Source organism: Salmo trutta, chromosome 28 (genome assembly GCF_901001165.1).
Source record: "Salmo trutta chromosome 28, fSalTru1.1, whole genome shotgun sequence".
In the NCBI taxonomy this organism is placed as follows: Eukaryota; Metazoa; Chordata; class Actinopteri; order Salmoniformes; family Salmonidae; genus Salmo; species Salmo trutta.
Genome location: NC_042984.1, coordinates 22,801,776 through 22,827,742, shown reverse-complemented (window position 1 = coordinate 22,827,742; position 25,967 = coordinate 22,801,776). Strand labels below are relative to the sequence as shown.

The 25,967-nt window shown below is 44.5% G+C and overlaps 1 protein-coding gene across 2 annotated transcripts in view; it reads left to right on the top strand.

Moving 5' to 3' along the window:
- Window positions 1-918: 918 nt before the first annotated feature.
- Window positions 919-25,967, top strand: part of LOC115165822 (disks large-associated protein 4) — a 123,400-nt gene continuing 98,351 nt past the window's right edge. For both annotated transcript variants that reach the window (XM_029719231.1, XM_029719230.1), the window contains exon 1: window positions 919-1,238. The gene's annotated coding sequence lies outside the window, so the exon portion shown is untranslated. The remainder of the gene's footprint in view (window positions 1,239-25,967) is intronic.

Below are 25,967 nucleotides of genomic sequence, written 5' to 3'. Positions count from 1 at the left end.
TCATAACATAGATTGTGCAGTGGACATGGCTTTATCAGCCTCTCAAATGATAACCACGTAATCCAATAAATATTTCAGCAATGGAAGCCCTGCATCTTGCAAAGTCTATATTGGCTGCTGCTTCCAGGAGAAATGACATGCTTGCTGAGATACTGTATCTAGTATGTCATAACTTTGAGAATTGACCAGCGCACCATGTACAGTAATATATTCTATGGATTCTAGATCCAATTGCTTAGTTAGCCGAGTGCACCTTATTGCAATCAACTAGATGACAGTGGCTAGACCAGAGCAAAGACCATTTATGATATATTTTAATGGTTAAGTGGCTGGAGGATGGTATTAAAGAACTAGTAGTAATAAAAAAGAAAACATGGTTTATCTTTTAGGAACTGGAATACCCAAGCCCATCTAAAATGTATCATCATATTTATGATGTTTTTAGTCAAATATTTTCTCCTTTCCACATATCCCCCCTTCTCTCTCTCTCTCTCTCTCTCACACACACACACACACACACACACACACACACACACACACACACACACACACACACACACACACTTTTCCTGTAATAAACCATAACAATGCAGATTATTTTAATCATACCTTCTATTCCCATTAGAAATAGAGAATGCTCAGAAAATTACAACCACCTGAATTCCTTTAAAGGCTATGTTTAATATAAGACATGCACTGCACACATGCAGTGTTTTGTTTCAACAAATATTCATTCATATTAATTAATTTAGTATGTCAAATGCAGATGTCCTTGTTGTAAATGACAGTTTGCTATAAATTGAGCTGATCACTATAGTAATTATTGAAATGCTCTGTTTCAGGGCCCTGTGCTGCCCACTGCTCACACCCCCACCTCTCATCCCATGTCTCCATTGACCAAACGCCGCAGCATCACCGGGTGCCACAGAAACGCGTCTCCACTGCAAACGTGTCATGAATGAGACTCTGTGATGGGTAGTCTACCGCCGGGGGTCCAATTTAGCCTCGTTTATCCTTCGACACGCAGGGGGACACAACAGCGGAGGACAGAAAACAATGTTCATTCCATTAGACTGAGAAAGACTGCCAATCTAAACCTGTGCGATATTTTAGATCAGCGCAGTTTACATACTCATCAGTCATATTGTCGATAAAAATGACATATATTTTTGGGACATGTAATAGGATATCAAGTATTGTGTGACCGACACCCACCGAACAGTAAAGGATGAAATAAGGTAAGCTATTGAATGATTGCCTCTATTTTTGTGTGAGGAATGTTGCGAGATATGCGAATTATGTTACTATGTTGCAGTCGAGTTTACATGGATAGACTTACAGACTGCTGGTTCTCTCATGTTCAGTTTAGTTGGCTACATTTCACATAACTTAGGCTACTTTGCGCAGCATAGATTTGTAATGTATGTTACGTGTGTACAATATGTATGGCTATTTGCACATCTCTATGTGGAGTTCATTGGTATTCTAGCCAATGGAGACTTAGATGGTGAAGGTATTGATCTTTGATTTCAATGTATGGTGCTTGTATATGCTATACCATCTTGTTAAACTCAAGAGCATAACCTACTAAGGGAAATCCAAATACAGCCTGAATTTGTGTGGATATACAGTAGAGAATGTATGTGTCCTATATTGTCTACCCAGAAGTTATCCCTGATGCCAGTTTGTTTGATATGTTTGAAACTTTACAGTTGTAGCTGGTCAACATGTCAACAAATCTAAAGTACTGGCCATATTCTCAGAATAAGACTATAACATTGACTATAGCTATAACTTCCTTTGAATTACTGTCAGGTAATCAAATCATACAAAGCAACGTGAATAGATTCAGTAATGCAGCCTGGCCTCAAAGTCAAAGGAACCATACTTTACGTACAGGATTTATCAGCGCCTCTAATAAGTTGGATATCTACTAATGGTCTACTTTAGACAGAAACGAGAGTAGGGAGGTTGGTCTGGTTGGTGCGTGGGTGGGTGTAATCCGCGACTGTCTCGGTAGCGATCCAGAGGTTGCGTGTTCAAGTCCCGTTGGGGACAACTGCAGCATTTTAGCTTATCCTGCGCCTAACATGTATTCTAAACGTAACCAAATTCACCTATTCCTGCGACGTAAATTCACCTAAACTTTTGTTTTAGTTCTCCTAACCTTTTACGTAAATTATCCTAACCTTTCTCGGTATTTCCCCTACTGCCAACTTTTGTTGTTATGGCACAAAAAGAAACCTGGTCCCAGAGAAAGACATATAATACTAAACATCTACCAAAATGTATGATAGGTTTCGTCATCAAATTCATATGCTATTGTACAACCTGGTAAGACGTATGATACAACACGTCCTATAATTCCTATGGTATTGTACCACCGTCTTCCATTCATAATGTAACCTAACGTAACCTAATACATCATGCTAAATGCAATGCACAATATCTCTTTTTTTAATACCCCTCTCTGTCCTGTCCCATCTCTACTCTATTTGATGGAGTATTTGAAAAAGTGGTTCTGTTTTTATACATGACAAATCCTTGCAGTCTAACTAAATTATCTGAGGTTTGTTTCCTTTTTCTTTCATTTTTGCAAATGTAATAACACAAAAGCTTTAGTGCAAATCCCAATTGTGGGTGAAACATAACATACCATTAGAGAAAAATACTGTAGTCTGTATGAGATCTAACACTGCAACGCACAGAGCAATTGATAAAGTATAGAAGGACTGCAGGACAGCCTTCTCCTTGTTCAGAGTGATTCCTGTCTCTACAGCATGCAATCTGGCACACTTGTCTCAGTCAGAGCAGAGGAGGCCAGGGGAAGTCAGAGCAGGGGCAGGTCGATGGAATGAGTTTGCATCAGTCGGGGTCCGGGCCGTTGATGTTGTTGTTGTCCAACAGGACTTCCAGCAATTAAAAGCCTATTTTGTCATTGGAGGAGTGATTAATAATTCATCCGCAGCTTGATTCGGCAACAAATCCTCGCCAGGCATATTGAGGGATGTCATAGTGTAGCAGCTTGGTTGTGCTCTACTCTCCTCCCAACTGCTGCTGCTGCTGCAGGCAGACCTTCAATGAGCTCTGGGCAGCTGAGAGCTGTGACAACGGTTACAAAAAGAGGGTATATTACTGGAAACTTTCCAAGTTTACCAATAAACTAGCAGAATTTGCAAATAAACTACCAGAATTTATTTAAAGTAATCTATCACAAGACATCTAGTGGCCCTTTTGGGTCCTTCAGATAATCACAGGTGTCTGGCCCTCGGTGTAGCCTTGTCACATATAAAGTACAGTGTATGAAATAATTAAATAAGATGATTTTAAAATAGAATGACAAATCTGTAGAACAATATTCTAAATATAAACCATCAACGTAGTGAATACCATTGGTGTTTAATGTGAGGGTTTCATCATGAAATATCCTTTTTTTATTTTTGAATTTATTTTACTATGTCAATATGTATTTGATGTCAATATTTTGGTGTCAAACTGGTGGCAGTTGTGAAAAAGTTTTAGAGTTGCAGAGTTAATAGAAAAGAATGCCATTGTTGTTAAGATACTTTTTTCATTAACTAGGCTATATTCTATTGAACCATATGGTTTATCTACTAGAAACTCATAGACAATATGGACACAAATATAATAAATGAATACTATATATTAATACTTTAAAAAAAAAGTTATTCAATTATAAATGACCAAAGTTATGATATATTGCCATAGATTTTCTGTTAATTACGTAAATTACTGAAGATTCCGGGTAACTTTGGTAAATTACCGGTAGCTTTGCAACCTTAGCTGTGACTGCTAATCAGAGGCCCGCTCTACGACATTTCAGAAGAACATGCTACTTAAGCATGTTTTAACCCTGTGAAATTGTGTTGGCATGTTGGCAGATTATTGTTTGAATAAATTGTCGCATTGAATTCGCTATGAATAGCATGTCTGTATGTCAGACCTTTAAAAAAAAGAGGCTAGCTAAATGACTTAAAAATAAATTACAATTGTGCTGAACATTTCCCTTTTGTCTTTCATTCAAATGTTATACCTGCAGGTTCAGGCAAACAGTACCAGCTCCCACCACCATACACATACTACAATACTGTATGTTGAGGCGCCTCTCTGGAGGTTTGATGGCTTCTACTCCATCACGCTGAAGTGACACTAATTAACACATCCTTCTTTGCTGAAGGTTCTCTCTCTGCTTAGTCACTGTGGTGCCAGTGTTCTATCTGCTGCTAGGGAGTTACCAGCAATGATGTCACTGCTAGTGGGCTTTAAGGGAACTGGAGCTGGCTTACATCCAGAATAGTGGGTGTTCTCCAGGTAGATGTCATAGTCAGGATGAGTAGAGCGATACACAGCCATTTCAGACAGTATCATGTATCACTGACGTGATTATAGGGACCAACGTTGCATTAGCAATTGCTCTAAGTGACAATATTTTCTTCTGTGATATGAGATCCATGACCTTGGGTTTGACCTCTCTCTCTCCCTTTTGTGGACTATTCATTGTGAGATGCATTTAATCAGGTTTCATGAGCCTCAGTGACACCCGTGACTGGGGAATAGGCCATTATGTAGAAATGTCAAGACACCTAACAGCAAGGAAGGATGTTGTTGCTATGAAATGTTGATGTACCAGGATTTCATCATATTCGAAGAGAAGAGAGAAAAACATTTCTGCAAGGTGTTATTGCTATCAATATTCCAAGATGAACAGTCTAGTAAAGTCAGTCAATGAAAAACAGTTGTAACTGATTATTTACAGCAAGCAAATGATGCATGATAAGATAGCTTGACTGATCTATGTTCCACTATGCTGCTCATGGGGGGAAAAGGAAAACTGAATATGAATGATGGAACAGACACTGTCCCTGACACCAGTCTCCAGTGACCAAGACCTTTCATAACCCTGTTACTGTCTTCTCTCTCTGTGACATCATCATGGAGACTCCCAAGAGAGGAAGTGTTACTGCTAAGCTGCTGGGCAACCTAACTGTATCATGACGGGAGCAACGATGTCACCATGCATTTCACCTTGAGCTGTATGTAGTCACCCAATAGATTGTACTTGGTCATCTTGCCCCATCTCTTCTCATCTCTTCTCTACTCTTCTCATCTTTTCTCTACTCTTCTCTTCTTTCTCCTACAACCAAGGCTATTACATATGTATAAGCGACTAGCATTATTCTGACCTTTTAAGTAAAAACAGATGTTATATGCAGCATATACTGTGTAAAACTCATTCGAGCACCGAATTCGTTCACATTAATTTGAATACTTTTTTGTATTATTTTCCACTCCCTGGCTACCTATCTGACTGCTCTCAGCAATACAATACACCATGTAGTGGGTGTAGGTCAGCTGGTGGTACACTGCAAGGCAATTACATTACAGAGTCTCTCTCCACCAGCCAGCCTCATGTGTCACTGGCTACACTACTCTGTGACTACACTGTGTTGGAGTGCACTGTGGTAACCATGTTGTGGGACACTCCTGTGGACACGGAGTGCCAAATTGCCTGTGCTGTTATGCACACTGAAGCGTGAAGCTCACTTTGTCAAAAAGCCTTGCTAGCTTGTCATGTCGTGGCGCCACCACAATTCGTACATTTTTGGGTCCATTTGTAAAAAATAAAATTACATGAAAATCAAAGTGCCTAAATGTGTCTGTCTCGTCTACTGTGCCCAGTACACATGCAGCTCAGTGACCCTGTATAATCTAATGTATTCATAGTAAATAACTAAATATATTCAGCAAGGAAGGAAAGGACGGCATCCCGAGTGGTGCAGTGGTCTAAGGCACTGCATCGCAGTGCTAGCCGTGCCACAGGCTCTGTCGCAGCCGGCCGCGCCCGGGAGACCCATTAGAGCGGCGCACAATAGGCTCAGTGTCGTCCGGCTTAGGGGAGGGTTTGGCCGGCAGGGATGTCCTTGTCCCATTGCGCACTAGTGACTCCTGTGGCAGGCCGGGCGCAGTGCACACTTACACAGTCGCCAGGTGTACAGTGTTTCCTCCCGCACAATGGTGCGGCTGGCTTTCGGGTTAAGTGGGCATTGTGTCAAGAAGCAGTGTGGCTTGATTGGGTTGTGTTTCGGAGGACGTACGGCTCTCGACCTTCGCCTCTCCCGAGTCCGTACGGGAGTTGCAGTGATGAGACAAGACTGTTACTACCAATTGGATCCCACGAAATTGGGGAGAAAAAGAGGTAAAAGGAAGGAAGGAAAGGATATTCTGAAACGTCTTCATGGGGTTTTGTTGTGTCGAATTTTGTCCTTGAGTGGGGGTGTATTTTTAGACTCTTGACCAATAGCTTATTTTCATATCTGTTTTCTTCTCCATAGAAACAAGGCTTGGATGAGAGGCAGATTGAGAGGACATAGAGAGGAGATCAGTGAGAGGAAGATGGTTAAAAGCTCCCTGTTGACGACCATGTATTAGGCTTCTGTATGCACCACAGTGTGGAGGAAGGAGCAGATGATGACCATGTATTAGGCTTCTGTATGCACCACAGTGTGGAGGAAGGAGCAGATGATGACCATGTATTAGGCTTCTGTATGCACCACAGTGTGGAGGAAGGAGCAGATGATGACCATGTATTCGGCTTCTGTATGCACCACAGTGTGGAGGAAGGAGCAGATGATGACCATGTATTAGGCTTCTGTATGCACCACAGTGTGGAGGAAGGAGCAGATGATGACCATGTATTCGGCTTCTGTATGCACCACAGTGTGGAGGAAGGAGCAGATGATGACCCTGTGTGTCAGTGTTAACTCAGTGTCCCACTAAATTAGATTAAGTGGATTTCAATCTCTTGATTTCATGGATTTGTTTGGAAAACTCAATTTACTCTACACCAGATGTCACAAAACCTTGGTCATGATAAACATGCTTGTGTTTTGCTCCTTTAGGTTCAGTAAGAATGTCTCTTTCTTGCCCTTGCCCTGTGCCATCCCACTCTCAAACCTTTTGATCTAGAGGACTTGAAAGCATCCTATAAAATGGTGTCATTGTCTTGGGGAGGAGCGTCTCATTTCCTCTGAGATATGATTACCTTTTTAATGTCCCTTCCCATACATCCCATATTAGTGCTGATGAAGTGGATGGCGGAGGCTGCTGGCTCTATTGACACTGTAGCACCCTGTCCCTGTGCTGTTCTCTGCTGAGTCAATGACAGCTCCTGCTAGCAGATTAGTGGATTGTACAACAATCCTCTTGTCCCTCGGCAAACTGTTCTCTCTCCATTGTTCGCTCTCTCATCCTCTCAAGTCTCAACAGTCTGTTCACTGCGTCAAAGAAAGCGAGAAGGGCAGAAACAATAGGATCTAAATACAGTGAGCTCATTTAGACAGCTCTTGACGACTAGAAGTGGTGTTCTAAAGAAACACTCTACCTCTCGTTACCTCCATTAGCTTTCTATTTCTTACATTTTCTACCTTGTCTAAATGTTGGAAATAGCTGTTCTCCGTCCCTGATGGACTTTGTGTTAGCTGTTTTCTCCCCACGGGTGTAGTGTCTGTCTCTAGTATGTCCCTGCTCCCTCCCCACTCCCACTGAAAGGATCCTCTGACACAGATTTGCATGTTAAATTAAACGTCGCTCACAAGGGACGATTAATCAGCAACACAGCAATTAATGAGTCTTCGTCCCTGGGTGATTAATTTACGTCTCCTGCGTCCAACACAGGGAATATGCAGGACCAGCTGTTTGTTCCATTTAGTCAGCTTTTTCCGGCGTTCTGTAATATTTACTCAACTTTGAGGAGAAAAATTGTCTGTAATTGTGGCATGAGTAGAGGTGCAATTCAATTCTAAAATGTAGCTTCATGCAGGCTGTTTTTTTCCTTTCTGAAAATGAAGCAGTCAGTTATTTGTGCCCTGGTTCTGAAAAATGTCTTACCCTGTTGTAGATAACTTAAAATCAGCTGTAGCAGAAAGCCTGCAGGGTAAATCATATACAGTTACAGCAATGTTAAGGAAATAAAAAGAATCAGAGAGAAAACCCTCCAAGCAGTTAATTACATTAGTAAGAAGATAAGTTGTTTGTCAGGAAGAGGAGGGAGAAAAATGAATGTACAGTATACAGTACTGCAGGGCTGTACGCTACATTCAATGCAGAGAGAGTTACTTTGTTGTGTAACTACAAAGATCATTTATGTTATTCTCTTTGCCATTTCAGGGCCATTGCTTGGTGATTTAGTGTCTGTGGGTGTTCAGCATATAAAATGTATTTGATGAACGCTGAGACACACACACATATACACTCACACACACACAAATTAACATAACTCAGTTGATTTAAATGTTTTTAAAAACATTTTGACACCCACTAACAGACCTTATTACCTTATTAGATCCATTACCCCTATGGATGGATGTTTCCTTAGGAAGAGGGAAGATTATGTAGAAGGAAGAGCCATATGTTCTCCTAATATACTTCTGTGAGATGTCTTCTGTTTGTTATAGAATAATCTCCCACTCAGTAGCCACTGCTCAAGCAGCAAGGTCTTCTTCAGAAATTTGCAAGCAGAGACCACCAAGTTAGTTCTCTCATTTTGTTGGGCAACAATATGAGAGCAGTGTGTCAAGGGGAGTCAAGGGGAGTCAAGGGGAATCAAGGGGAGTCAAGGGGAGTCAAGGGGAGTCAATGGGGAGTCAAGGGGAGTCAATGGGGAATCAAGGGGAGTCAAGGGGAGTCAAGGGGAGTCAATGGGGAGTCAAGGGGAGTCAATGGGGAATCAAGGGGAGTCAAGGGGAGTCAAGGGGAGTCAATGGGGAATCAAGGGGAGTCAAGGGGAGTCAAGGGGAGTCAATGGGGAATCAAGGGGAGTCAAGGGGAGTCAAGGGGAATGTGATGTGTGATGACCTACCTACACATTAATGCAACCACAAACAGAATCTATGGCTTCTCTTTGATTTTCTCTTCTTATCCCTAATTCCAAAGTCCATCAGACTGGAAGTTCTTTGCACAGATTCCCAGTGTAATTAAAAAGGCAAGGGATGCCTATTTTACTCACACACAGCTCACACAGCTCGGTTAGATTAGTGTATGGGTTGATTGTTGTTCATGAGGACTTTCTGACTAGGAGTCAAAGAATCCGCATCCTCTTTCTGTACCACTAGATTAAGCTACACTTGAGTACGAGATCTGAAAATCAATTTACGATGAATAAAAAAAGGTATAATAATAAAGTTCTATCTGCTCAAATACCTTTGACCTTTGTGCTATAAGGTATATCTGCAATCTAATAACACAATGCTGGGTTGTTAATTTTTTCACCTTTATTTAACCAGGTAGGCAAGTTGAGAACAAGTTCTCATTTACAATTGCGACCTGGCCAAGATAAAGCAAAGCAGTTCGACAACATACAACAACACAGAGTTACACATGGAGTAAACAACATACAGTCAATAATACAGTAGAAAAAAAAATAAGACTATATACAATGTGAGCAAATGATGTGAGATAAGGGAGGTAAAAGCAAAAAAATGCCATGGTAAAATAAAACGTAATTAATAAAATGTAATTGCTGTAAGGTGAGGTACTTTTTGAGTTATGGTATTGGAAGACATCACAAAACAGTTCTGACATCTGGGACTAATAGGAAACATACTCATTATCTCAAGACCATACATTTTGCAGATTGGATCTTATAGTGCCAAGTCCTTGATTTTTCATATCATAGGTTCTGGTCCTCTTTTGCAATTACTTAGATTTTTTTCACCACTTTTTCAGAAGAATAGCCATCACTTAAGCTCTTAATGGTAAAAACAAATAAATACATTTGCCTTAGAGCATGTTTAAAGCCCATTGGAGAGGCCTTGCTGTTTTTGTCTTGTTCTATATCAATATGAAAACCTCCAGAAAAGAGTATTTCACAAAAATTACAAACTAACCACATTGTATTGATAACTAGTAGTAGTTTACTGACTTTGGGTGTCAGAGACCATAACAATATATCTGTTTACTCATCCAGAGCTAAGGTTTAGCAATGTTGCTAGTTCTCCATAGGGAATAGTATATTTGTCATTTTAGTGAACTATCGCCTTAACAAATGAACTGTCACGTATAGTAACGACTTCTCATGAAAATGTTCCCGGTGCATTTACATCTCAACAGCTTTATGGGCCTTTGATTCATGTACATTTTTAGAGTTATACATTGCATTCGGAAGTATTCAGACCCCTTGACTTTTTCCACATTTTATTACGTTATGGCCTTATTCTAAAATGTATTAAATTATTTTTTTCCTTCATCAAACTACACCCAATGATGATGAAGCTAAAACAGTTTTTAAAGTCATTTTTCAATTACAGCCTCGAGTCTTCTTGGGTATGACGCTAGAAGCTTGGCACACCTGTATTTGGAGAGTTTCTCCCATTCTTCTCTGCAGATCTTCTCAAGCTCTGTCAGGTTGGATGGGGAGCGTTGCTGCACAGCTATTTTCAGATCTTTCCAGAGATGTTCAAATCGGGTTCAAGTCCGGGCTCTGGCCGGGCCACTCAAGGACATTCAGAGACTTGTCCCGAAGCCACTCCTGCGTTGTCTTGGCTGTGTGCTTAGGGTTGTTGTCCTGTTGGAAGGGAAACCTTTGCCCCAATTTGAGGTCCTGAGCACGCTGGAGCAGGTTTTCATCAAGGATTTCTCTGTACTTTGCCCCGTTCATCTTTCCCTCGATCCTGACTAGTCTCTCAGTCCCTGCCGGTGAAAAACATTCCCACAGTATAATGCTGCCACCACCACACTTCACCGTAGGGATGGTGTCAGGTTTCCTCCAGACATGACACTTGGTATTCAGGCCAAAGAGTTCAATCTTGGTTTCATCAGACCAGAGAATCTGGTTTCTCATGGTCTGAGATTCTTTAGGTGACTTTTGGCAAACTCCAAGCGGGCTGCCATGGGCCTTTTACGGAGGAGTGACTTCCGTCTGACCACTCTACCATAAAGGCCTGATTGGTGGAGTGCTGCAGAGATGGTTGTCCTTCTGGAAAGTTCTCCCATCTCCACAGAGAAACTCTAGAGCTCTGTCAGAGTGACCATTGGGTTTTTGGTCTCCTCCCTGACCAAGGCTCTTCTTTCCCAATTGCTCAGTTTGGCCGGACGGCCAGCACTTAGAAGAGTCTTGGTGGTTCCAAACTTCTTCCATTTAATAATGATGGAGGCCACTGTGTTCTTGGGTCCTTCAATGCTGTTTTGGTACCCTTCCCCAGATCTGTGCCTCGACACAATACTGTCTCAGAGCTCTGCAGACAATTCCTTCGGCCTCATGGCTTGGTTTTTGCTCTGACATGCACTGTCAACTGTGAGACCTTATATAGACAGGTGTGTGCCTTTCCAAATCATGTCCAATCAATTGAATTTAGCACAGGTGGACTCCAATCAAGTTGTAGAAACATCTCAAGGATGATAGATGGGAACAGGATGCACTTGAGTTCAATTTTGAGTCCCATAGCAAAGGGTCTGAATACTTATGTAAGGTATTTCAGTTTTACATTTTTATAAATTAGCAAAAATGTCTAAAAACCTGCTTTTGCTTTGTCATTATGGGGTATTGTGTGTAGATTGCTGAGGATTTTTATGTATTTAATCCATTTTATAACAAGGCTGTAACGTAACAAAATGTGGCAAAAGCCAAGGGGTCTGAATACTTTCCGATGGTACTGTATGTGTCATACTCTGGGAGACTGGGAGATGACATTCATAAGCTGTCACTGATGCTGCCTCTCTGAATGTCTTGCTGCTTGAGAGTGCAAAGGCAGAGGAAAGTCAATGACATGCTCACACTGCAGCCAAGTATAGGATAGGATATACAGTACTTCTATAAGTGATTTCTGAATACCTACTATGGTGTTTAGCAATGTTCCCTCTAAACTGCACGCATGGGCGGGCGCGCAGTTGCCCTGAAACTGCCGCGCAGCTCCAACCCAGGACTGCGCAGAAGAAATATCACACTGAGAGAAGCACCAGATAGAACTTCACCCAGCTTTGTAGCATTTACCCTGTTAGTTAACACTATCACCGTTTCCCTTTACTGTGGCAATTGTGATCGAATCAACGCAATATTAGCCACTTTCAATACAACATACCGAAACAAAAGGAACTAGGCAAGACTTATTATGCAAAACTACGCAATACGTTTTGTTGTTGGTAGAACTCATCAGAGTAGGTTTCTATTGCATGCGGCATTACCAATCAGAGCTGCAGTAGACCTATATCCAAGTAGACCATTGCCATATATGGATCTGTGCTGTTTACTTTGAACTGGACAGCATGAGCGGTCGTGAGTAGATGCGCTTGTTTTTAGATCACTGTAATTGTCACGTCCTGACCAGTAAAAGAGGTTGTTTGTTATTGTAGTTTGGTCAGGGCGTGGCAGGGGGTGTTTGTTTTATGTGTTTCGGGGGTTTTGGTATATGTTCTATGTTAGTATATTTCTATGTCCGTGTCTAGTTTTTCTATTTCTCTGTTTAGGGTTTTTCTTTGACCTTCAATTGGAGACAGCTGTTTCTTGTTGCCTCTGATTGGAGGTCCTATTTAGTAGAGGTTTATCAGCTTGTTTTTTGTGGGTGGTTGTTTTCAGTCTAGTGTTTTGTACCTGACAGAACTGTTAAGCTGTCGTTCGTTTATTGTTTTGTTTACGTGTTCAATAAAAGTAAAAAATTAGCACTCAACCCGCTGCGCCTTGGTCTACTCCCTTCGACGGCCGTTACAGAACCACCCACCACAAGATGACCAAGCAGTGGGGATTGGAGCACCGGCCTGTAGGATGGACCTGGCAGAAGGAACGGCAATTATGGGGAGACAAGTTACGGGAGCTACGGGAGCCTGAGAGGCAGCCCCCAAAAATGTTTGGGGGGGGGGCACACGGGGAGTTGGGCAGAGTCAGGCAATAGACCTGAACCAACTCCTCGTGCTTATTATGGGGAGCATCGAGTCAAGAAAGCACCGAGCTATGGGGAAATGCGCACTGTAGTGAGAAGAAGCATTCAAAGGCCAGTGCGATCGGTGGAAGCTCCTCAGCATGGCCAGGCTACATTGAGCACTCAGCCAGGAAGGGTTGTGCAGGCTGTGCGCTCCAGACCTCCAGTGCTTACCCATAGTCCAGTTCGTCCTGCTCCCGCTCCTCGTACTAGCCCTGAGGTGCGTGTTTCCAGTCTGGCGCCTCCAAAGCCAGCACCACGCACCAGGCCTCCAGTGCGTCCTGCTCCCGCTCCTCGCACTGGCCCTGAGGTGCGTGTTTCCAGTCTGGCGCCTCCAAAGCCAGCACCACGCACCAGGCCTCCAGTGCGTCAGCCCAGGTTAGTACGTCCTGTTCCCGCTGCTCGCACTAGCCTTGGGGTGCGTGTCTCCAGTCTGGTACCTCCAGTACCAGCCCCACACACCAGGCCTCCAGTGCGTCAGCCCAGTCCAGCTCGTCCCGCTCCTGCTCCTCGCACTAGCCTTGGGGTGTGTGTCTCCAGTCTGGTACCTCCAGTACCAGCCCCACGCATCAGGCTTCCAGTGCGCATTCCCTGTCCAGGACTTCCGGCAACAGTGCCCCGTCCAGAGTGTCCGGCAACAGTGCCCCGTCCAGAGTGTCCGGCAACACTGCCCCGTCCAGAGCTTCCGGCGACAGTACCCCATCTAGAGATGGCCCACAGTTCGGAGCCTGCAGAGACGGCCCACAGTCCGGAGCCGGCAGAGACGGCCCACAGTCCGGAGCCGACAGAGACGGCCCACAGTCCGGAACCGACAGAGACGGCCCACAGTCCGGAACCGACAGAGACGGCCTACAGTCCGGAACCAGCGCAGCCAGAGTCACCCTACAGTCCGGAAACGGCGCAGCCAGAGTCGTCCCTACAGTCCGGAACCGCCGCAGCCAGAGTCGCCCTACAGTCCGGAACCGGCGCAGCCAGAGTCGCCCTACAGTCCGGAACCGGCGCAGCCAGAGTCGCCCTCCAGTCCGGAGCTCCCAGAGTCGCCCTCCAGTCCGGAGCTCCCAGAGTCGCCCTTCAGAGTCGCCCTCTCCAGCGACGCGCTTCAGCCCGAGGTCTCCAGCGACACGCTTCAGCCCGAGGTCTCCAGTGATGCGCTTCAGCCCGAGGTCTCCAGCGACGCGCTTCAGCCTGAGGTCTCCAGCGGGGGTGGACAGGTTAGGTTGGGGACTAAGGCCAGAGCCTGAGCCACCTCCATAGGAGGAGGATTGGGGAGGGGGGGGTGTAGCACGGGAGCCGTCGGTGACGGTAGACACCCTCCCTTCCCTCCCTTTAGTTTAGGATTATTTTTTGTTTTGGGGTTTATTTTTTGTGGGGGGTTTTTGTGTGAGGTGCATCTGGAGTCTGCACCTTTGGGGGGGGGGGTACTGCCACGTCCTGACCAGTAAAAGACGTTGTTTGTTATTGTAGTTTGGTCAGGGCGTGGCAGGGGGTGTTTGTTTTATGTGTTTCGGGGTTTTTGGTATATGATCTATGTTAGTATATTTCTATGTCCATGTCTAGTTTTTCTATTTCTATGTTTAGGGTTTTTCTTTGACCTTTAATTGGAGACAGCTGTTTCTTGTTGCCTCTGATTGGAGGCCCTATTTAGTAGAGGTTTTTCAGCTTGTGTTTGTGGGTGGTTGTTTTTCTTCAGTCTAGTGTTTTGTACCTGACGGAACTGTTAAGCTGTCGTTCGTTTATTGTTTTGTTTACGTGTTCAATAAAAGTTAAAAATGAGCACTCAAGCCGCTGCGCCTTGGTCTACTCCCTTCGACGGCCATTACAGTAATGATGGTATGGGGAAAAAATGATACATTTTATTTTGTAAATATCCATAGTAGCCTACTGGGCCATTGTTAAAACTGTAACTTAAAGCGGGTACTGCCTCAGTGTTTTTTTTATTTATGTTTTATTTAACTAGGCAAGACAGTTAAGAACAGGCAAGTGTTAACGCACAGTAAACGCTAACTGGAAATGGCACAGAATTTTCACAATGTTCAAGTTTGCGTTCAGCAGACCTGAAATTTGCTCAGTGCCTATAAAAATTATAGGGAACATTGGTGTTTAGTTTCCTTTTTAAATATAAGAATCGTGCCACAGGGGTAGATCGGGAGAGTGTGCCAAGTACAGTTGATACTGGCCCATCTTTTTCAGGGCTTCAAAGGGTCAAGAGTAACACTTAGCTTTGTGAAATTACCCTCCGTTGACAATGGCTGCTAGGAGTGGTGAGTGTGTGGCACCGTCATAGATGTTGTGTCTAAGTCATTTCATGAAGAGAACCGGTGTGTGTGTGTACTACATGTCTCTCAGGACTTCTAACACTAGTAGTCACAATGGCTTTGTGTCCATCCCCTGTTGTGACCTTGATATAAAACGTCTTACAATCTCCCCTTTGGGCATTCTCCAAATCCATGCAGCTGTTTTTCAATTGGTGCTTTCTTCTTCTTTATCCCCTCATTCTCAGGACTCAGGGTTTCTCTCTGCAGCTCCTCCTGTGGATTGGATCATTGCAGTAGCTTTCAGTTGCGGCCAAAGTGTCTTTTATATTAGACGATCATAATACAAAATACATAGCCTACAGAATTATTACTGTAGACCACGACTAACGTGGATTTCTTATCATTTAAACCATAAAATGCTGAAGAAGTTATGTGATGCTATTTGATAACTATGGGTCATATGAATAGACTGCAATATTTATATGCACATTTATCGCACTGAAGAAGAACAAAAACATTTTACTCACACAATACATGAATCATGTAGATTGTTGCATTTAGTAGCACTTACAAAGTCTCCCTGGGGATACTCCGAAATGTTTCTCTCTGTTCTCCTCTCAGTTATCTCTGTTGTTGTTATCACGGTAATATGCTGTGAGAATGCCCCATTAGGAGCTGAAAAATAGTATGAAAGGCCTCTCTCTGATCACGTACGCAGACAGTTCTGTTTGTGAAAAGATATTCTCCTTCCTGGAGGCTGTTTGAATTTGCTCAACAACAGTGGGTTTTTCTTTACTAATCCCTGAGGTAGAAATTGTCATCAAATTAAGCCGATACATACAATCACAACCCTTGCATAGCTCACAGTCAGCCTTCTTTTATCTAGTTTAAGCATTCAGAGGTATTTCCATTCAAATATGGTCCTATCTTCACACTCATAATGTTCATGATGGCAGTAGTGCATATAATTGTTTCCCCTACTTTTATGATATGGTACTGTACATTCATTGTACCTTTATTGTAAATTTACTAGCACACACACACACACACACACACACACACACACACACACACACACACACACACACACACACACACACACAGTATTGAAACACAAAGAATCACGCAAAGTCATAGAAGGCATACTTAATCACGCACAAGCATCTGAACAACTCATCTGAACAACTCATAGGATTGCTCAGTCATTATCATTTAGCACCACTGCATCGATAGAGATTGTATGGAGATAGGATGGAAAAAGCTGTAGAATACATAACTTACAGGTGAAACCACAAATTCACTTAAGAAATGATGCTATTCCCCATTCATTAGCATGAGGTAACTGTACCCTGTGGGATTTATAGTGAAGAGCATGATGTAATACACTAACTCATCCATCCTAGTTTTATACTGCGGCAATATTAGCAACCAAGGCAAAGAATTCAGTTCTCTTGCTAGGGAATGATGGCTTGGGTTGGCACTGATAAACACACACACACACACACACACACACACACACACACACACACACACACACACACACACACACACACACACACACAGGCTGTCAATTGAGCTGTCTTGCAACATCTTGTCTCGTCCTCATGTGTCCTCCTCAGACCTCTTGTGTTGTGACTTTAGCCTGAGGTCAGTGTGAGTTTTGTCTGTTTGACATCCCTACCTACGGCAGGACAAGACCGTCCAGACCCAGCCGTCCTCCGGGGTTAGATGTCCTTGTTTGTTTACCGAAGCACTACACTTTTATTGTAAACAGAAACATCAGCTGTTGCATAATTCACAGCTGCTCCCTCCTTAAGACAGGCAGGTAATGGGGCAGCACAATGGGGCTCTCGCTCCACTGGAGACCAGGGGGTAGATTGATAGTTTGGGTTGGCGCAGGCAGTGCAAAGGTGCACCGTCTACACACCCACCCCATGCAAGTGTCCTCAACTGGATGTCCTTTTGTGGCTGGCCTTTGGACTGGAGCTATTGTACAATGTGGCTTTCTGCTATGTGATAAAATATATAAGATCATCCCAGACTATGATGCATAGATCTTCAAATGTTTTTTTACCTGGGGGAGGCACTGACTGGAATCGGGAGTTGACATTAATAATTGAACCAAGTCGATCAGTGGCTGCCTCCCTGCATGGAAAGCATCTGTCTGTCATCATAAGGCAATGCTGCGCCTTATTAAACCGTTGGGGGATGTAATGAGTTTCATCTGGAGGTTTTCAAGGGCTCTCGAAGGTTGCTGACTGACTCAACTATTTGCATTTCTCACTCATGCACATGCGCAACAAACACACACACAATCTGATAATTACTCAACTGCCCAAATGAAGACATAATCAGTTATGTCAGTCCCAGTCACTCAGGATATTGTCATTAAGGTTCAGGCGTAAGCCACATATAATAGCTAGCTCTATGAGGATCCACTATCGAACACATCCACTGTGGATCTCTGGATCAGTGTGAACATCAATGAGGTTTAGGGGCGTGCTTTTACGAAAGCTCGGAGCACAGTAGTAGATCTATGGAAATGTGCCAGTACAGTGGTTCAAGGAACTGATAGAGGTACCAGAGCAAATAGCTTTTTCTGAATGGGTATGCGAGGGGGATTCCATTGTGAGATAATAGCTTTCTTTCTCGTAGAGATGTGATTGTCTCTGCTGTCATTGCGCCCTGCATGCTACAGTACGTGGTCGGTTACTGACTGCCTAGTGTAGTCTCATTAGTATGGGTGTCAATGCCTGTCCTCTCCTTCAGCTGAACCTGCCTGCCATGCCAGACCCTGTTACTGTAATGGATCTGCTGTAGCTGCTGCCGCATTGTCCCCAGATGGCTGGAGCGCAGATCCCTGTTTGTCATTTCCCAAGGATACTGTATGAGAATGTGTTTGTGTGTGTGTATGTGTCTGTGTCTGTGTATGTATGTGTGTGTGTTTATTTGTGTGTGCGTGTGTGTGGGTGCTTTTATACACGCATACTTCCATACATGCTTCCATGTATGTGTGCTTGTCCGCGCGCGTGTCAACTCAAATCAAATTGTGTTCGTCACACGCTTCATAGACAACAGGTGTAGACTAACAATGAAGTGCTTAATTACAGGTCATTTTCCGACAATGCAGAGTTATAGATAAGATTACAAAAAAGAATAATTTACATTTACATTTAAGTCATTTAGCAGACGCTCTTATCCAGAGCGACTTACAAATTGGTGCATTCACCTTAAGATATCCAGTGGAACAACCACTTTACAATAGTGCATCTAAATCTTTTGGGGGGGGGGGTTAGAAGGAATACTTTATCCTATCCCAGGTATTCCTTAAAGAGGTGGGGTTTCAGGTGTCTCCGGAAGGTGGTGATTGACTCCGCTGTCCTGGCGTCGTGAGGGAGCTTGTTCCACCATTGGGGTGCCAGAGCAGCGAACAGTTTTGACTGGGCTGAGCGGGAGCTGTGCTTCCTCAGAGGTAGGGAGGCGAGCAGGCCAGAGGTGGATGAACGCAGTACCCTTGTTTGGGTGTAGGCCTGATCAGAGCCTGAAGGTACGGAGGTGCCGTTCCCCTCACAGCTCCGTAGGCAAGCACCATGGACTTGTAGCGGATGCGAGCTTCAACTGGAAGCCAGTGGAGAGAGCGGAGGAGCGGGGTGACGTGAGAGAACTTGGGAAGGTTGAACACCAGATGGGCTGCGGCGTTCTGGATGAGTTGTAGGGGTTTAATGGCACAGGCAGGGAGCCCAGCCAACAGCGAATTGCAGTAATCCAGACGGGAGATGACAAGTGCCTGGACTAGGACCTGCGCCGCTTCCTGTGTGAGGCAGGGTCGTACTCTGCGAATGTTGTAGAGCATGAACCTACAGGATCGGGTCACCGCCTTGATGTTAGTGGAGAACGACAGGGTGTTGTCCAGGGTCACGCCAAGGTTCTTAGCACTCTGGGAGGAGGACACAAGGGAGTTGTCAACCGTGATGGCGAGATCATGGAACGGGCAGTCCTTCCCTGGGAGGAGGAGCAGCTCCGTCTTGCCGAGGTTCAGCTTGAGGTGGTGAGCCGTCATCCACACTGATATGTCTGCCAGACATGCAGAGATGCGATTCGCCACCTGGTTATCAGAAGGGGGAAAGGAGAAGATTAATTGTGTGTCGTCTGCGTAGCAATGATAGGAGAGACCATGTGAGGATATGACCGAGCCAAGTGACTTGGTGTATAGTGAGAATAGGAGAGGGCCTAGAACAGAGCCCTGGGGGACACCAGTGGTGAGAGCACGTGGTGCGGAGACAGATTCTCGCCACGCCACCTGGTAGGAGCGACCTGTCAGGTAGGACGCAATCCAAGCGTGGGCCGCGCCGGAGATGCCCAGCTCGGAGAGGGTGGAGAGGAGGATCTGATGGTTCACGGTATCAAAGGCAGCAGATAGGTCTAGAAGGATGAGAGCAGAGGAGAGAGAGTTAGCTTTAGCAGTGCGGAGAGCCTCCGTGACACAGAGAAGAGCAGTCTCAGTTGAATGCCCAGTCTTGAAACCTGACTGATTAGGATCAAGAAGGTCATTCTGAGAGAGATAGCAGGAGAGCTGGCCAAGGACGGCACGTTCAAGAGTTTTGGAGAGAAAAGAAAGAAGGGATACTGGTCTGTAGTTGTTGATATCGGAGGGATCGAGTGTAGGTTTTTTCAGAAGGGGTGCAACTTTCGCTCTCTTGAAGACGGAAGGGACGTAGCCAGCGGTCAAGGATGAGTTGATGAGCGAGGTGAGGTAGGGGAGAAGGTCTCCGGAAATGGTCTGGAGAAGAGAGGAGGGGATAGGGTCAAGTGGGCAGGTTGTTGGGCGGCCGGCCGTCACGAGACGCGAGATTTCATCTGGAGAGAGAGGGGAGAAAGAGGTCAAAGCACAGGGTAGGGCAGTGTGAGCAGGACCAGCGGTGTCGTTTGGCTTAGCAAACGAGGATCGGATGTCATCAGCCTTCTTTTCAAAATGGTTGACGAAGTCATCCGCAGAGAGAGAGGAGGGGGGGGGGGGGGGGGGGGAGGGGGAGGAGGATTCAGGAGGGAGGAGAAGGTAGCAAAGAGCTTCCTAGGGTTAGAGGCAGATGCTTGGAATTTAGAGTGGTAGAAAGTGGCTTTAGCAGCAGAGACAGAAGAGGAAAATGTAGAGAGGAGGGCGTGAAAGGATGCCAGGTCCGCAGGGAGGCGAGTTTTCCTCCATTTCCGCTCGGCTGCCCGGAGCCCTGTTCTGTGAGCTCGCAGTGAGTCGTCGAGCCACGGCGCAGGAGTGGAAGACCGAGCCGGCCTGGAGGATAGGGGACAGAGAAAATCTAAGGATGCTGAAAGGGAGGAGAGGAGGGTTGAGGAGGCAGAATCAGGAGATAGGTTGGAGAAGGTTTGAGCAGAGGGAAGAGATGATAGGATGGAAGAGGAGAGAGTAGCGGGAGAGAGAGAGCGAAGGTTGGGACGGCACAATACCATCCGAGTAGGGGCAGAGTGAGAAGTGTTGGATGAGAGCGAGAGGGAAAAGGATACAAGGTAGTGGTCGGAGACTTGGAGGGGAGTTGCAATGAGATTAGTGGAAGAACAGCATCTAGTAAAGATGAGGTCAAGCGTATTGCCTGCCTTGTGAGTAGGGGGGGAAGGTGAGAGGGTGAGGTCAAAGGAGGAGAGGAGTGGAAAGAAGGAGGCAGAGAGGAAAGAGTCAAAGGTAGACGTGGGGAGGTTAAAGTCACCCAGAACTGTGAGAGGTGAGCCATCCTCAGGGAAGGAACTTATCAAGGCATCAAGCTCATTGATGAACTCTCCAAGGGAACCTGGAGGGCGATAAATGATAAGGATGTTAAGCTTGAAAGGGCTGGTAACTGTGACAGCATGGAATTCAAATGAGGAGATAGACAGATGGGCCAGGGGAGAAAGAGAGAATGTCCACTTGGGAGAGATGAGGATTCCAGTGCCACCACCCCGCTGGCTCGATGCTCTAGGGGTATGCGAGAACACGTAGGCAGACGAGGAGAGAGCAGTAGGAGTAGCAGTGTTATCTGTGGTAATCCATGTTTCCATCAGCGCCAGGAAGTCTAGGGACTGGAGGGTAGCATAGGCTGAGATGAACTCAGCCTTGTTGGCCGCAGACCGGCAGTTCCAGAGGCTGCCGGAGACCTGGAACTCCACGTGGGTCGTGCGCGCTGGGACCACCAGGTTAGAGTGGCAGCGGCCACGCGGTGTGAAGCGTTTGTATGGCCTGTGCAGAGGGGAGAGAACAGGGATAGCCAGACACATAGTTGACAAGCTACAGAAGAGGCTACGCTAATGCAAAGGAGATTGGAATGACAAGTGGACTACACGTCTCGAATGTTCAGAAAGTTAAGCTTACGTTGCGAAAATCTTATTGACTAAAGTGACGAAAATGCTAGCTAACTAACACAACACTACACTAATCAAGTCGTTGTAATGTAATAGTTTCTACAGTGCTGCTAGTCGGTAGAGGTTGGCTATTATACAAAAGCAACTTTGTAGCTAGCTAACATAACATAACACTAATCAAGACGTTCCTTTGTAATGTATTTAGTTTCTACAATGCTGCTCGTCGGTAATATTTGGCTGGGTATGGAACAATGGCGTCGCGGGGGACGGAAATAGCTGGCTAGCTAACCTAGCTAACCTAGCTAGCCTCGATATTTACTAAACTACACAATTATCAAGCTATGACAAAGACAGCTATGTAGCTAGCTAGCTAACACTGCACTAGTCAAATCGTTCCGTTGTAATGTAATAGTTTCTACAGTGCTGCTAGTCGGTAGAGGTTGGCTATTATACAAAAGTAACTTTGTAGCTAGCTAACATAACATAACACTAATCAAGACGTTCCTTTGTAACGTATTTAGTTTCTACAATGCTGCTCGTCGGTAATAGTTGGCTGGGTATGGAACAATGGCGTCGCGGGGGACGGAAATAGCTGGCTAGCTAACCTAGCTATTACTAAACTACACAATTATCAAGCTATGACAAAGACAGCTATGTAGCTAGCTAGCTAACACTGCACTAGTCAAATCGTTCCGTTGTAATGTATTAGTAATTACAGCGCTGCTAGTCGGTAGCGGTTGGCTAGCTAGCGGTGTTGACTAGCTAGCAGCTAGCAGGCAGCAGTGTTGACTACGTTAGGAGGACGAAAAAATAGCTGGCCTCGATAATTACTCTAAACTACACAATTATCTTTGATAGCTAAGAAAAAATTGTTCAGATCAAACAAACCAAACCGTTGTAATGTAAAGAAGTGAAATATTACCTGTGGAGCGAAGCGAAATGCGACTGCTCGCTCCGGACCGGAAGTGAGTTTGTTGGCTTGTCTGGGATATGTGTTGGAATAGCGGCACGGTGAATAACGAATAAAAATAAAGAGTAAAAACAACATGGCTATATATGGGGAGTAGAAAATAACATTGCTATATACCAGTGGCGGTCAGTGCCGTTTATTTAAAAAAACAAAATCATGAGCATGGCCTTATTTCTATTACAGCATGTTAGATGACTGTCATTCATATTCCATTCACCCACTTCAATGTAACATCATAGTTTAGGCTACTACATGATACACACATTTTCCCTATACCCATCATGAGGCTGCTACAACCTAGCCTATGAATGAAAGTTTCCAACGTAGGTGCACACAGGTTGAGAGAAATATTTGAGATGACAGACAGTGACACATGGACAGACAGTGACACATTCAATACCGCCTTGCACACTCTTGCCTGCATCTAGCTTATCTAGGATGTAATCATTAGTCCAACAATTGCAAACAAGAGTTTCTATTGGACAAATTTAGGTATTTTTATCTCCGTTTTGTTTGCTTCCGTTTAAGAAACATTTTCAACAGAATCGGCAGAATGAATACACCCCTGATCATAGCAGCCACGTTGTATTCATTCTATCCTCTATGCACTCTCCTCCTCTCACCTTCTCCCTTTGTTTGTGGACTTCAATGAACAACACATCAGCTGTATGTGACCAGGCGAAAAAACCTTTCCAAGCCAAACCATGTCATAACCGCTACACACAGCCTACATCATTGTCTCCATATTAGCTAAAGGACCGTCCTAGTCAACATAGCTAATATAACTAATGTGTTAGTAAACCCGCTACAATCATGCAATAACGTTATAGTGTATAGTCAGGAAGCAGTTACACCGGAGGGCCACTGTGGCAATACATTAATAAAACCAAAAGCTTACCTTGACTTGGAAGAGTTTCGGTGTTGTGTTGGATAGTCATAGCCAGCTAGCTAACATAGCATCCCTCTGTTTTATCCAGGTGTTTGAGTAACTAAACTAGCCAGTTGCATTTGCTAGCTCTTTCGCTCTTCTCCTTCATTTTTGAAGAAATTAATTTGTTGAAAACTGTTCAACTGTTGTCCTTCTCTCTCTTTGAGTCAACTACTCATCACATTGTATGCACTGCAGTGCTAACTAGCTGTAGCTTATGCTTTCGGTACTAGATTCATTCTGTGATCCTTTGATTGGGTGGACAACATGTCAGTTCATGCTGCAAGAGCTCTGATAGGTTGGAGGCCGTCCTCTGGAAGTTGTCATAATTACTGTGCAAGTCTATGGAAGGGGGTGAGAACCAAGAGCCTCCTAGGTTTTGTATTGAAGTCAATGTACCAAGAGGAGAACGGAAGCTAGCTGTCCTCCGGCTACACCATGGTGCTACCCTACAGAGTGCTGTTGAGGCTACTGTCGACCTTCATTGCAAACAGTGTGTTTTAATCAATTATTTGGTGACGTGAATATATTTGGTATAGTTTTATCTAAAAAGGATAACTTTTTCAATGTTTTACCATTTTTATTTGTATTTATCTCCACTGCTATATACAGGGAGTAACAGTATCGAGTCGATGTGCAGGGGTGTGAGGTAATTGAGGCAGCTATGTACTATATATGTAGGGTTAAAGTGACTAGCAGCAGCGTGTGTGCGTGCATGCGTGTGCGTGTGTGCATGTGTGTGTGCGTGTGTGTGTGCGTGTGTGTGTGTGTTGGGGTGTCAGTGTAAGTATGTGTGAGTGTATGGGTAGAGTCCAGTATGTGTGCATAGAGTCAGTGCAAAATAGTTATTGCAAGAAAGAATCAATGCAGGTAGTACTGGTTGCCATTTATTACCGACCTCCTTGATTTGGTCTTATGTAGCAGAATTTGAAATGGTGTTTTTTACATTGGATAAAAGCAGAGACACGGAGCTACAAAATGGTATATCATACACTATATTTGAGGAACAATGGGAAAGTAATTCTGCTTTGAAAGTTGATAATGTGACGACCCTCCCACTCTGTCCGCCGTATTCCTTCTCTTTGCTCTTGTTTTCCTTATTAGGATGTCGGCGGGCGGAGCTGGGAGGGTCATCAGCGACATGGGACACACCTGGGCCCGGGTTTGTCCCGAGATAAATACACCTCTTCCCCATTCATTGAGGAGACTCTCTCCATGCAGAAACTTATAGATTTTGGTTGTAGCAGTTTTGTGGCTGTTTGTTTGCTTTTGCTTTGTTATTCCTTATCTCCACGTTGTCTCCCTTTTTGTTACGAACTTCGAGCTGGTTCTTGACAAGTGGGGGCTCGTCCAGGATCTTGGAGGTATTGTGTTTGGGAGAAAATGTGGAGTTAATGTTTGAAAATCTGTAGGTGCTTTGTTTGCATCTTTTGTTACAGCTTTTTTTGAGTTGTAATATTTGGTGCCCAGTACTGGTTACCTTTGCTTGTTTGGTAAACTTGCCACTGCGGTGGATAGTTGGTTGTGTGCTGCGTTGGAGAGAGTACATTGGTTTGTTTCCAGGCCCCTGCCCAGGCTGGAGACTCTTGCTCTACTCGCTGTTGGGACATCTGTCCGAGGAGGTGAGTACAGTCGGCTGTGTACCTCAGTGGGAGATTTGGGTAAGGTAGTGACACTTACTAACCAGAGCTATAGCCTTTCTTTTTCCCCTGTTAGGCGTAGCGATGTGCTTCACTTTGGAATACATTGGGGATGGTTATTTTGTTGTTTTTGTGTGGTTTCTGTGGACTGAGCAGTTGCCTCAGGCACATCTGTGACTTGGGGGAATCTGCCACTGTGCTGGGTGGTTTATTTCCTTGCCAGTGGGCTACAGTGCGTAATTACCCACCGCAAATCCGCACGAAGACTAGGGTTGAGTTATTGTAGGTTTTGGCGACGCTCCATATATATATATATATATATCTCCTGTGGTGCCCAGTGTGATTGTCATTTCTCTTGTTGTGGTCCGGTCTGGTGTGCTCAGCAGAGGGGAAGAGCGAAATATTTTTTTGTTGTATTTACTTGTGACTATGGTGTCTAATGTAGACGAGTTCATTCGCTTAACATCAGATGAACTGTTAGAATTATGTACTAAAGAACAGCTGTTGAAGATTGCTGAACACTACAAGATTGAAATTAGTGATAAACATCAAAATATATTTTAGGTTGACATGAAGTTATCACTGGGGCAGCCTCTGCCGAGGACTCGCCATCTCCATGTTTCGTTACAATGGCCGCCCCATCTGTTAGATCTAGTGGTCTGTCTTTTGAACAACAAAGAACTGCTTCTGTTACTTTACACAATCATGCTCTAGTTGTATGACAATTAATTGGCATTTAAACAGGATTTGGAGCATGCAAAAATCAAGTTGCAACAAAAGTGGCTACAGTTGGTTAGGGAAGGAAAGCTCTCAGGGGAGTTTGTCCTGGGAAGGTGACCCAGATTTACCTAGGGGTCGCTCCTCTCTCGGTCGTGCCCCGGACTCATTTGATGTTGGCAA